The sequence below is a fragment of the Sminthopsis crassicaudata genome, chromosome 1 (assembly GCF_048593235.1).
Source record: "Sminthopsis crassicaudata isolate SCR6 chromosome 1, ASM4859323v1, whole genome shotgun sequence".
NCBI classification, from domain to species: domain Eukaryota; kingdom Metazoa; phylum Chordata; class Mammalia; order Dasyuromorphia; family Dasyuridae; genus Sminthopsis; species Sminthopsis crassicaudata.
In genome coordinates, this window is record NC_133617.1 from 363,574,439 (window position 1) to 363,589,537 (window position 15,099).

Genomic DNA, 15,099 nt, shown 5'->3' on the forward strand with positions numbered 1-15,099 from the left:
CTCTCTCTCTCTCTCTCTCCATATATATATATATATACATATATATATATATTCATTTGTGCTTATATACATATGGTTTTGAATGCACATATATTAAAGAAAAGGAGAGAGAGAGAGAGAGAGAGAGAGAGAGAGAGAGAGAAAGAGAGAGAGATAGCTTAGAGTAACTTCTTTATTTTACATATGAACACTGAGAAGGGAAGTAAGTTGTGTAGGTAACAAAATTAGTTATTAGAACACTCCATAAAGAAACCTTGCTCTTCTAATTCCTAATTCTGTATGATTTTAGCTATATCATTATCATCTGTAAAATCAGTTTTTAAATGAACCTTTAAATGAGCTGCAAACTATGCATATCTTTTCCTCCCAGTAGACCATTTGCTAAAAATGCTAATCCATAGGACATAATTATCAATTGCTTTTAATAGTGAATATAACTCTAGTCAACTATAACTCAATTCACTGACTCATTATCCTTTAGCTCTAATTTACACAACTTTTAAGTGAAATTTTAAAAAATGAATAAAAGTCATTTCCTTACACATGCAACATGTACAGTATGCATTATAACTATTTCATATCCAGTTCTAGCTCCTGAATTTCTCTTTTGGAAAGGTTCTGTTTTGGTTGTTATTGTTGTTGTTAAGATTACTACCAATTTGGAATAAATGGGATCTCACAACAACCTTTTTTAGTACAAGTTTATCGAGACCTTTCTGAAATCAATTCTAATTAGGTTTGCCTAGCCTTTCTGGAATAGATGGTGCTGGTCTGTGACACTATTAGGGCCACACTGAATTTTCTCTAGGACTTCTCATATCTAGAAACTTCTAACTTTTTAGGTAATTTGCACATTTCTTCTGATAATATCTGAGATAATAATGCATAGGTGCCTGAGACCCAATTACTTCCCCCAGTTCACCTGGCTCTTTATAGACATCTTTCTCTATTGGAGAAACAAAAGTTTGTCTTTGCTCAAATTAAAAGAAGAGAAACAATAACTTGCTATAAACTTGCTTTGACACATTCCCAGATCACCTAAGATATTATAAAAATTACCCTCAGGAGAAATAGATTTTAGTTTTTGTTGTGTTTCACTTATCTTTAGCAGTTCTTGGTGCAGGTGGTCAAGTCCAGGAGCCCAGCATGCCAAGCTCTGGTGACTTCAGAGGCAAAATTTCATGCTAGATATAGATAGCAATCTGTAAAGAGGTTCTGAGAAGTCATGGTGCTCAGAATTATAGCCAAGAGGGCTTAACTAGGTACTTGGTGGGACTAGGCTATATAAGAATTAATTGAAGCTTCCACAGATTGAAGGGTACAATAAGTGATTATACCTTTCTTGCCCTGCCCACCTCCCCACCCCAAGTTCCTCAGACACTCTATGGGGAAGATTCTCTTGCTTCATATTTGAAGTAAAACTGTCTTTTTAAAACTAACCTGTTAAGCTATTAAAGGAAACTGTGATAAGTGGGACATCTTAAAATTCAAGGAAAGCAATCAATAGAATCTAGTGCAAATTACTGAGAGATCTAAAATTCTTCAAACCCCAAGTGTACTAGAGAATATTAGGGAAGAGGTGAAGTGAAAAGCAAATGACTATCAATCAGTGGGAACTAGAATAGATACTCTTAAGCTAGTATAACCTTACTCTGATCCTTCAAGCCTCTTTTCTCATTTGTGAGTTAATCCTAAAACATTTATTTTTGGGATAAGTGCAGACCAACTAGACTTAGACAGCATATTCTTCTTCTTCATCCCTTGTGAAGGTCCGGTCTAGCTCCTCTGAAGGGCTCAGAATCAGTCCTAGTCAGGATAAGCAAAAGTCTTTGCCCCACATTGGGTGCCAAAATGTGAAGGTCCAGTCGTCGTCTCTAAGTTATCTTTCCAGACTGCTGTCTCAACTCACTCTCCCAGCCTTGACTAACTCCTTGCCCTACTGCCCTCCTCTTTTATCCTAGCAGAGAATGGCTCAGGGGCCTGTGGGAAACACTTCAACAATGAACTTGCTTCCTTTAAACATGTAAACTCTACCTCAGAAGTCCAAAGGTGTGAACTCCCTTCAAAGGCCTGAACCAAAGGTGTGAATTCTGAGCTGGAGAATTGTTTAGACAACCTGAGTTATAACCTTGTAATCCTAACAATCCCCATCCCATGTAAGTACCTTTTTTTCCAGAAGCCCACTCTTCAGTTCCCCATTAGATTGTGAGTTCTTTAAGAAGGGTTATTATTTTAGAAGTTGGCGTTTTATTTATATTCAGTGCTCAAAGTAGGATAGAAAAACTCTGCTCTGGAAGTAACATGTTATTAGAGACATATCCTCCCAGGAGGTAATCATTGCAGTGCAGACCAATTAGAGTAGGAAAGCATATAGTCTAATGAGAGGATAATGGTTTCTTAGATTTCTCTCATAAGGGGGAAAAAAGGAATACCTTTTATGTTTCATAAAGAAGGAGTCTTGTTTTATTTCTCAACTTGTCTCCCCCAAACTTAGCATTGTGCCAGAACATAATATATATGTAATCAATGCTTGTTGATTTACTGATGCAAACTAACTGGGTCATCCATACAGTACCACAGAAGAATTCACTGTATGATGGGATTTAGAAGCAGAAAGGACCTATGCAATCCTTTAGCCCAAATTACAGATATTGTCATTCATTACCTATTTACAGATATTTACAGATAAGGAAAATGAGGATCTGGGCAGTTAAGTGACTTCAAGATCAAGTAGGAAGTAAGGAGCAAATTTGTAATGCAAATTCAGGCCTTCTAACCGCAAATCTTCCTAATAAAACACTCTCAACTCAATATGCTAGTTGTGAGAAGATTTTTCTTACTCTCTTAATACACAAAGGTGTATTTCTACCACTAACTTTCTAGAAAAATTGAGGAAGGTGCCATTTTAATTGCTAGTATTTTTTAGTGCTAAGTTAACATGACTTCAGTCTTGTACTCGTGAATAGAGGCAGCAACTAATATCCAGTTATGGCTATAACTGTAAATTAAAAAAAAAAAAAAACAAACAAACAAACAAACAAACAAAAACAGTCTATAACCTTCTAGGGAAACTAGCTTACTAGGCTGTCAGGGCATCTGGAGGGGAAGCTATAGGGAAGAATCACTGATGTTCTGAGTAACAATTCTGGAGAAGCAAAATTTTTAGTCTCAAAAGACAATTTCAGTTATTTTCACTGCTCTGTTCTTTTTAAGTAAGAAAGATGGATTTATACATTACAGAAAGATTTTCAGCCAGAAAGATCTGAAATGAACAGGGATTTCATAGCACCTGACCACACCCCTTTTATAAAAAGAATATTCAGATCCTCAAAATGTGTTTTAATTGTCTGAATTACTGAGTTATAGCTAGATTATAGTATAATATATTTTATATTTATTAAGTAGATTTACAGAAAGTCATTCTCCCCCCCTCTCCCCAGATCAGGAGCCCTTGAAATTCGGGAACCCTCTCTTCTCATTTTGTCTATTTCTTTAACAACATTATTGTCATCAATAGTTCTGTGGCTGGCTAAGAACTTCCTGTGTGAGAAGAGACTCATGCAGAAATAATACCTTCAAAATCATTCAGAAGGAGATTTTAGTAAATGGAAGATAAGCTAATCTCTTGGGAGGATGCTCATTTTCTAATCAGAAGTGTCTTAAATAGAGTTTTCCCCCTTCTCTACACATGAATTCTAAATATATTTCACTATCTTTTCTATGTCTGCAGGGTTTTATTGCAATAGATATTTTATATTTAACTTTGAGATAAAGGTTAAATACATTAATAAATCCAGGGCCATGTAGGGGAAAGTCTGTATTTTATTTAGCAACTAGATTGTGTGGTGGATAGATCAATGAATCATGAATGACGGAGACTTAAGTTCAAATTCAGCCACAAAATCTTAATTAATTGAGTAACCTTGGGAGAACCATTTAACTTCTCTCTGTCTTAATTTCCTCATCTGGCAATAATGCTAGAACTTATTTCTCAAGAAGGTAGTAAAGACAAAATAGGATGATACTTTTAAAGCAATTTATACAAATAATTTCTGTTGATGTACTCTTCTGATGCCTTATCTTTGTGTGGAGGTGATACAGAATTTCTGAAAGCTATGCAACTACAGCACAGCAGAGTCCTAGAAAGGTATAAATGAAGCAAGAGGAAGTCCTATTACAAACATGATGTATGCTGTCTGAACACCAGACTAGTTAAATTCAGTGAGATTCATCAGGAGAAGATTGATTCCCAAATGGATCCCCATCCTCCTTTATGACCAATTCATAAGGTTCATATATTAAGTTTGGCAGCACCAAGAATAAATGGAGTAACAACACAAAAAAGAAAGCATAGGGCTTTTTCAAAATATTCAAGGGTACTTATGACAACATATTCTGGAGATATTATTAAAATTTTTCTATGAAGTTGAAAATGTCACCTGAAAGCAAAATTAAAGGAGGCATTTAGAACTACTTTTCTGTTTCCTAAAGAGAAATTATTATGACCATCAATTAATTGAATGACTTTTTCTTTTGCGCACACACACACACACATATATATATATATATCTATATATATATATATGTTGAATATATAGGTTGATTTAAGATAGGCATTTACTGAAATTAAGCCACCAAAATCTTGCAGAATCATAAAATATGATCTTAAATCATAAAAAGTGACCTTAAAGAATATTTAGTCTGAACCTGTATTTTTTTTTTCATTTTATAGAAAAGGATAACTCAGACTCAAAGAGAAAAATTGACTTGACCAAGATTATATAGTTAGTGGTGCAACTCAGGAATAAAGTCTATTTCTTTTGAATCTTAGATCAATGTTCTTTCTATAACATGTAGAATATAAAATATAATATTCATTAATTTATACAAACACACTTATGTAAATATGAGTATACACATATATGGATACATGTACATGCATGTGTATATGTGTGTAATGCTACATATGTGAAAATTTATATTCTTAGGAGCTTGGGGCTTTAACAACAATGTAAAAGGAAGAAAATAATATTTTTGAATGAAGGAAAAATTTTGGTTTTGTATTTACAATTTCTTAGCATAGTGCTTTGTACAAAATGGGTGCTTAGTAGATGTCTGTTGAATGAATAAAACTATAATCATTGATCTTGAGGAGTTTGCATCCTGCTAGAGAAGATGATCTGTATACAGAGCTGTAATCAAAGATTTCATATCGTTAAGTTCTCCTTCCCCCCAAAATTTGAAAAATTTCACACTAATCCTGATGGAGGAAAATCATTTCTGACAGGAGGATAGAAAAGTTTTATATTGTAGGTAACATTTGATTAGACAATTTGAAGGATGAGTAGGATTTCAACAGTGACTCATGATAGTAGAATAGGAATGATGTCATTCTAGGCAGAGAGAATGAATGGTACAAAGTCCTCAAGACCGTTAAAAGCATGGTATTTTACTTTGTCAAACACAGTATATCATGTTACCAATTCTGAACAATCTGCAACCTAGAGTACAAAAAATAAATTTAAAAAAAATTGATTGCTGACTTCTGATTGGCGAGATGTGAAAAATCATGGAAAACAGACTATTCTGTAGAACTAAAAAATATGAATATGCATATATTCTTACAAACAAGTGGATTTTTCAAATGATTAACATATGAACTAGAATTTGTGTATTTTTAAAGGAATAGTGTTTTGAAAACCAAGGAAGGCAATATGTACAAATACCCACAGATGATTCATATATTACAGACTCATCTGTAACAAGAGCCCTTCAATATATGGAGGAGGTTACTATATATTACTCCCAAACCTTCTTCTTTCTCTTCTCTGCACTAATTCTTACCATTCCATTCTGTGTATGTATATGTGTATGTATGTGTGTGTGTGTGTATATACACACACATATATGTGTATGTATATTTTATATATGCTTTTATATTTATGTGTATATATATATATACATTATATATAATACATATATCCTTTTTTAGATATATATGTTTATATACTTCTGATTTATGAAATATTAATATTATAAGAAAGTTTACATGTATATATATATATACACACATGTAGCAACATATACATACATATATCTATATGTGCCATATATGCATGTCAGATACATGCACAATGCAGTAAATTGCTAAATTTTCATCTTATTTATCTATCTTGAAATGTAGTACAAAAGTGATTTTTCCATATAACATAAATCCATATGTAATAGTAAATACAACCATTACACAACACATGAAAACAATTTACTTTTTTGCAGACCACTCAAAAATATATTAGATAATTCCAGATCTTCAAAATCAGAATAAATTTTACCCTCCCACAATGATTCAAGGTCATCATTAAAACAATTCATTCCTACATTATATTCTAATATAGTTACACAATCAGGAGCTATTAAAGTTATGTAGGATTCTTTAACATTAATAAATATACCATTCAGCCATTTGAATTTATATATCAATTATTTATCATCTTTCTATCTCCTCTCTTACTTCTAGTCTCACTACTGATTATTATTGTACATCTTCCTTCCTAAATCATAAGTTTCTGGAGGACAGAGATTGGAAGGCAATGAGATACTATGAAAAGAGTCTAATATGTATTCAGAGGACCATGGTCCAAATCAAAGCTCAGCCTCTTGCTACATGAATGACCTGAGGAATGTTATTTCTCTTTTCTAATCTTCAGTTTCATCACTCATAAAATGGAACATCTAAATTAACTTCCAATACCATGTATAGGATCCTGTGATTATGCTTATTAGATCCTTTTATCTTACACAATGCCTTATATAAACACAATATTTAATAAATAACTCCTGAATTATATTTAACTTCTGTTTCCCTTTATTTTAAATTTAGTGAGTTGTTCCAGTATCCAAGATTTACCTAGCTAAATCTTTCCCTAAAATGTTCCTCCATAATCAAAGAAACAGGTCCCCTCTTCTCACTGCCCTATATAAGGATATATGAATCAAGTCACTTTTCATGAAATTTGTAAACTACAAGAGGAGCTTGTATCACATGCCTAAATATAATAGACAATAAAATAAAAATTGTCAAAGTACTGTGGGAGCTCAGAACAAGGAGTAGGATGATCACTTTTGGCTAATGTGATTTAGCTCTTGAAGGATAGGCATGATTTTTATTGATTATATATGAAAACATTCTACAAAAATGAAATAATATGAGAAAAGAATAAAATGTGGAGAGTTAAAAGATTTATAATACAAATGTTTTCCTGTATGACTTTTCATAGACTGCCCTTTACTTTTTGCAAACCATTTCTACCCAAATTATATTTAGAAATTCCTTCTAGGAAAACATACTAATTGCAAAGATAATCTTAGTGTAGTGATTCACTCACATAATCCTGAAGGAATTTACCATTTTTCCATACTTGACTAGAGGCTAGTTGCCCAGCAACCCTGAAGTTCAAGTGGCTGATGGACACCAAAGTTCATTCTACTTTATCTATAGCACTCCATTGTTAAAAAAAAAAAAAAAAAAAAAAAAAAAAAAAAGTGTTGATGTACACTAGAGACACTCCATCTGTCATTCTTTCCACAAGCCAGTTTTTTTTTCTGTCATTCTGAACTTAGTCAAAACTTCACTTGCATTTGATTAATTGTAAGGGAAGGCCAGGCTAGGGAAGTGACAGGCCTATATAATAGAATAGGTCTAATAAAAAAAAAATGTAATCCCAAAATAACTGGACCCAGGGCACTTAATGTTGGCTAAAAATTTTATTTTTTTTAATAAGTTTTATTGAGGCCTTCTCTTTTTTACATCATCATAGTTTTCTCCAGTTACTTCTGATTCTTCTTTCCCCATCCTCTCCCAAAGTATCATTACATAAAATCAAGAGTATTTTTAAAAGAAAAGCAAAAACAAACAAAACAATAATAAAATAGGAAAGAATACATTGGAACATCCCTAAAGAAACATTACACGTAATATATAAAGTGAGTAGATCATCTACTTTTAAACAAGGAGTGGGTTTGGATTACGATAATTTCTCTTTTCATTAATTTATCTTATAAATTTGTTTTTAACATAATAAAGTACCAGTCTAAGTAGGACTAGTCCTAGTTATTGCTACCTTTGAAAATAGTTTATTTTTTAATATGGTAAAGCAGTAGTACACTTTGATTTTAATTAACTATATCAATTTGCTTGGGGAATTTTCATACACATGTATAAAGGATATACAAATATAAACATAAACATGACTAGATACAGAGTAAATACTGATCCTATGCAAATAATAAATGAATGAATCTTTACTATAAGCTAAAGACATAAAGGAAGACACTTCCTTTAAAATATTAGTGTCAGATTTAATTTGAAATGACTTGATGCCTGTGGGGCCTTGAGAATCCAAGCCAGTTTTTAGCATATGCTTGACAGAATGTTAGTCAATTTAAAATAATAAAACATTTATATGGATTAATGTCTACACCCCCACCCTCCCTCAAATTTTATGAATATCTCATTAAGGATTTCAAATGTCAAACACAAGCTACATGATTTAAATTAATAAAGAAAAATTGTAGATCCATTATTTATTGTAAAGGGCTGAAATTCTGAATATGTACACTGGAATCAGACAACAGAGCACTTAAGGCTAATTACCTATTGTACAATACTCTAATGGATGCTTGGAAAAATGGTCCTTCCCACTATTCTGTGCTGGTTCAATCTTTTGGTGTATACAGATAATTGTAGGAGGGATTAGGGGGTGGGGTAAGACAAGCCAGAGTCACTTTGGAAGAGAAAGAGGAGAAAGGAGGTTGGTCCATGGAAAGCTTGTGGCAGTTTCATCCCTCTCATTTACTTCTCTCTCTAAAGACCAAGGACTTTTGCTGATCCTTACTCTGTCTGATCCGGACCTCACAATTTGTTGAAGCTTATTGTTTGGAATCATCCTATATTGCCAGCCCCAGACTTACTCAATTTATATAAAAATGAAAATTGGAATTACAGGTCCCTAGATGTTACAGCTAAAAGACATGTCAACAGAACATGTTACATCCTTCTGAGTACAGGTAGAAAAAAGTTATTATCAGACCTGTTTTTACAAAGAACAAACCTGAAACCCAGAGAGGTCTAGTCACTTAACACCATAAATAATTTAGGGACAGTAATGGGGAGAGAGTGAAGAGGGAAGTAGGTAGTAAGATATCAAGTATACAGAAATCATTACCAAAATTAAGATATAGAAGCAGACAGATAATTATAGATATAGTTTACTATGATAAGAGGTTTGAAAAGGCCTCATTCATAGATGAAGTACTAAACTTAGACCTGAGCTTGAATTCTGCCTCTATAAATTAGATAGATATAGATATGCAAATCTGATTTTTGAAATATTAGCATTACTTGAAATTATATATTTATATGCAAATATCTAAATATTCATATAGATATGCATTTGGTTTATGGAATATGATTATATATTAAATAATTTATGCTATATATGTTTATGTTAACAACAAACCTCTGAGGTAATCATTGACATATAATAACAGCCTCATTTTGTTTATGAGGAAACTGCTGGTGACAAAAATCGAATGACATGCCTAAGATTACAATATACACACGTGGATGAGAGACAGTGAGAGAGAGAGAGAGAGAAAAAGAGAGAGAGAGACATCTTCTCTACTTAGGGCAGGTGCTAAAGTCTTATATAAGCATCTACTCCAACCCTTTCTTTGTGTACAGTTTCTCTCCTTTTCTCTGTCTCTCTCTTCCCCACATATGTATATGTGTAGACATACATACACACATATTTATGTATACATATAGTTATATTTATGCATGCATATTTAGTCTGATTTATTTTCTATTCTACACATATTTAAACCTCTTTAATTGCTTAATGACTGATGAAGCCCTTATTTAAGCTCAACATCAAACCTGAGTCAATGCTGATTCAGTCTTACAGATATTTGATACAGAAAGAAAGCTACCAATCCTTACCCTCAGGTATTCTCTTCCCACACTACATATCTTCATTTAATTCTTTCAATTCTCATCTGGCATGGAGTCAACAAAAAAGCCTTTAAATGTCATTCCTAAAATGTGGTGTACAATCTCTTTTCTCTATAAACACAACCACCACCTTTATTTATATCCTTATCACATGTCACCTGGACAATTGAAATAGCCCCCTAATTTGTTTCTTTGCCTCAAGTCTTTCTTCATTTCATTTCATTCTCCATACAACTGACAAAATAATGGGAAGATCTAAATTGGTCAATTCCAGACTCAATGACTCCTTTAATTGCTTGTCTGAAATTACTTCTCTTTGTTTTTAAAAGATCTTTAAAATTTGGCCTCCATGTATATTTCAAGTCTCACTAGCCCTTAACTCTTCCTCTTTATCAATATAAAATATAACTAAAAAGGTGTTGTCTTTATTTCTCACATCTGCCACTGTCATCTTTGTGTCTCTTCATTAGCCATCCTCTGTGCCTAGAATTCTCTACTTCCTTAAAAATCTCTAACTTCCAGTATAATGCAGCTCAAACTCTACATTCTTCAAACTGAATTTTATGACTCCTTGTACTGCTAGTCCCCAATCCATCAAGTTTTTTTTTTTTCATTTTGTTTGTTATTTGTTTAATTTTTAAAAGATAATTATTGGTGAATCCTTCCTGAGATTTTGCATTAAAAATACTTTAAAGACAAGAAAAAAAAATTAGTACCCAAAACAAAAATCTAAAATGGGTAAATGAAATTCAGTGAAATTAATGTTTTGGGTCAGTGGACTCTGACTCCAAGATCAAATCCCTCGATTAGAGGCATTCCCTTAATTTTTTTTTTTTTTTTTTTTTTTTTTTTTATCTTTGGAGTACAGACCTTTCCCAGTTTTCCAAAAGTGAAATCCATGTAATATTATTTGGAAGTTGGGAGAATTCTTCATATATGGAGGTGTTGTTGCATTATAATTTCTTTTTTATTTTAAATGTTTCCGTATAGGAATGACATTCCTTTACCATCAACCCCTCTCCTGTAAATTGTTAAACATTTGTAACATACTACTGGCTACTGAGAAAATCCAATGTCATAGACTACATATACAAAAGATACAGACTTTTCTGAAGTTTCTTCCAAATCTGAATATCTTTGGATTACTTTTGATAGTTTTTCAAGATAAAAGTTGATCCTTCCTTTATAACATAACTGTAATAGGACCAACAAGCACTAGGGTCACTCTGACACCTAATCATGGGTTAGGTTATTTTTTTTCCTATTCTAAATATATATTGATTGATTGGATAATTAGTTGTGCATATTGAGAATATTGATTCAATGATTTATTTAGAACTGAAGGAATTTTCCAAATATGCTATGTGACCAAAGCTGAGTACAATGGTACTAACATATGCCTTGTTATATATATTCAGTTTATCTCTTTTTTTTTTAGCTTTTTATTTTCCAAATATATGCATAGTTTTTTACATTCAAATTTTTCTCTCCCCCTTCTCTCATCCCCTCCCTTACACAGCAAATAATGCAATATATGTTAAACATGTGCAATTCCTCTAAACATATTTCTACAATTATCATGCTGCATAAGAAAAATCAGGCAAAGGGGAAAATAGAAGGAAAACAAAAAGCAAGTAAACAACAACAAAAAAGGTGAAAATTCTATATTGTGATCCATCTTCAATTCCCACAGTCCTCTTTCTCAATTCAGATGGAGAGATGCAGGTCTATTGGATTGCAGCTGAACTCATTTAAAGCATCCAAAAACTACATTTTATTTTAACTTCTATTTTAAACAGAAATATTGACTAATAAAAATTTTCTGATCCATTGGAAGTCATACATCCTTTTTTCCTTCATATGAACTGACATTTAGACAATTCTCAGACAAAATTAGAACAATTTTTTTAAAAAGTTTTGATTAAGATTAGGCATTTATACCAACTAAATTTCATTTAATTCAACCTGTTGTCCTAACTCATTTCTATATTTTGAATACAAGATGTACTGTACAATATGATAGTGATATATATAGCTTATATATTGGTGTGTTTATGTGTTGTATGTGTATATCTTCATGCTAATCATTGATAAAAATTTAAGAACTTTCCCCAAGATGGCCCAGGGTTATTTATGAGTACTCTTTGGATTTTGTCTCTTAAAATATTCTACAGAATCAACTAAAAAACTAATGGAAAGAATTAACACTGTTAGCAAAGTAACAGAATATAAAATGAAGTTACATAAATCATCATTTCTCGATATTACCAATAATATCTAGTATCATGAGAAAAAAAATTCCTTTTTTAAAAATGGTAAACAATGTATCCTACTTGGGAGTATACCTGCCAAGACAAATTCATTATTGAATTTGAACATAATTACCAAACTATTCATTCAAATAAAGTCAGATCAAAACAATTGGAAAAACATTAATTGTTTATCTGTTGGCTGAGCCAATGTACTAAAAATTAAAATTCTACGGAAGATTAATTTACTCCCTGCCTTATCAATCAAATTGACACAATTATTTTATAGAGCTAGAAACAATTATAACAAAATTCATCTGGAAGAACAAAAGATCAAGAATATCAAAGGCATTAAAGGAAAAACATATGAAGGAAAGTGGCCTACTCTCAAATCTCAAATTGTACTATAAAGTAATAATTATTAAAAATTACTGGCTAAGTAGTACTAAGAGAGTTGTAGATCAGTGCAATAAAATAGGCAGATAATACACAATAGTAACATAGTATTTGACAAAACTCAAAATCTAAACTTTTAGGACAAAAACTTGATGTTTAAGAAAAACTGCTTGGAACCAATAGAACATTTTTTTTTTCAAAAATAAAGTCATCAACTCATACCATATACATCACATACTAAAATGAGATCAAAACTGGTACATGATTTAAACATAAAGGATGTAATCATAAACACATTGAGAGATGAAAGAATAGTTTAGTTGTCAGATCTATGAAGAAGAGAAGAATTATGCCCAAATAAGTGATAGATAGCATTACAAGATATATAATGGATAATTTTGATTATATTGTATTAGAAAGTTTTGCAAACACAAAAATCAATGTAGTCAAGATTAGGAGAAAAATAGAAAGCTAGAGGAAAACATACAATAGGTGTCTTTGATAAGTCTCATTTCTCAAATATATAGAGGACTGAATCAAATTTATAAGTATATAAATCGTCCTCCATTTGATAAGTGACAAAGGATTTGAACTGGCAGTTTTCAGACAAATACATCAAAGCTATCTACTGTTATATGAAAAAAATACTCTAAATTACTTTTAGGAACCTTGTAAAGTAAATGTTATCCTTTCCATTTTATATTTGAGGAAAATGGGGCAGATAGAGGTTAAATGATTTACCTGGGATCACATAGATAACATCTCTGAGTCCAGTCAAGATTTAAAATTAGGTCTTCCAAAATCTAGCTTCAATATCTATTAGGTCAACTAATGCTAATGGCTAATTTGATGAAACATAATAAGGATAATGTAAAATCAAAATCTAATTTAATAAATAAATTCCATAAAGCAGGATGGGGCATGTGTGGCTAGCAAAATTTAAACAACTATGGGAATTTAAGTGGATTACAAGCTCAAAACAAGTCAATACTCATACAATTGGGGGCAGGATACTGAAAAAAAATTATATCTTTGGTTTCTTACACCTCTATTATGCTAGGATACTCATGAAATCATCACTGCCTTCAAGGAGTTTAGATAATATGGTTTTAGAAATAACAGGCTATCAAAGTGATCTTAAAGAACAAATCTGATAATGTGATTCCCCTACTAAAGAAGTTCCATTATCTTCCAATATCATTAAATATTAAATATAAAATCCTCTTCTTACTTTTCAAAAGCTCTTCAGAATCTGATCTCTGCTACCTTTCAAAGTTTTTAACAAATTTAGTCTATCATGTACTTTGTAATTCTGTGACAATAACTTGGCTTTCCATTTCCAGACTGCAGGTACTTGCAATAGCTGTGCCTATGTCTCAACTTCTCTCCCTTTTCATTCAATCTTTTTTTCTATATTTACTTTTCCCTACCTTCCTTCAATTTCAAATAAAATCCACCTTCTTCATGAAGCCTTTCTTGATTCATCTTAGTGATAGAGCTAAGTGCTAATCCTACTTAAAATTTAAAGTAAATGGTATTGATATAAGTATCATCTTAAGTCAAAATGTAGAGAGAAAGATGGTAGTATAGCATCAAGTAAAACTGCTACATGTTTCAGAGTTAATACAAAAGACAATTTGTCATTTTTACTTCATGAGACTGTTAATATTTTTGTTACTAGGAATCAAGTGGCAATATTAGAATTCAGGTGTCATCAAAAACTTGATTATTCACTGTGTGTTTTTGATATGTTTTCACCTTATGATAAAAGTCAGACAGCCTTCATTGACATTAAAGTGTTTGTAAAAGGTGCTTGGATAACACCAAAATGGATAATTTCCCCTTGGATAATTCCCAAATGTTTCCTGACTTCTTGGCCATCATGCTCCCTTCTTCTTCCTCAGATTGCTGACATAGTTGAAGAATACAAGTGAAAATGAGGTAGATTAAATACATTAGAATCAGAGATAAGCCATCTTCCATTTGCCAGGACTAGAAATGTTATGATTTGCATCTCTAACATCTCCATATTTAGTCCCCATGATTGGAATGAAAAGCATAAACAGATACCTGGTGATGTAAAAGTAAATATAGAGAAGGAAAATAAATATTGAAAGCTGAATAGGTGGGGAAAAATGTTATCTTTACTCCCCTGGAATCCATCATCATAATTCCTACTCATTTCAGAGATACCTCACTGATTAAACGAAAAGCAGATTAATTGAAGGCTTCTCAGCTGCTAAACCTCACCAACAAGTCACTGTGACTACAACATATGGTCCTGTTATTAGACCATTGAGAACTATATGAGCCATTTATCCTCCTCCAGGCAAGTCATCACTTAGATTGAGGAATAGAATGATAAACGGATGTATTTTTGAGAGAATGCCATAGGATACATCTTTCCTGAGCAGCATCCAAACAGTTTGAGCTCAGTTTGAG

At 32.1% G+C, this 15,099-nt stretch overlaps 1 long non-coding RNA gene across 2 annotated transcripts in view; it reads right to left on the reverse strand.

Moving 5' to 3' along the window:
- LOC141554306 (uncharacterized) overlaps positions 1 to 10,496 on the reverse strand; it is a 46,618-nt gene extending 36,122 nt beyond the window's left edge. The window contains exons 1-2 of one of the 2 annotated variants that reach the window (XR_012485821.1): positions 10,449 to 10,496; positions 10,001 to 10,080 (exon numbers count right to left, since the gene is read on the reverse strand). This is a non-coding gene — a long non-coding RNA (uncharacterized LOC141554306). Of the gene's footprint in view, positions 1 to 10,000; positions 10,096 to 10,448 lie in introns of both variants that reach the window. The other variant, XR_012485826.1, reaches the window with a different exon arrangement.
- Between the last annotated feature and the right edge of the window lie 4,603 nt (positions 10,497 to 15,099).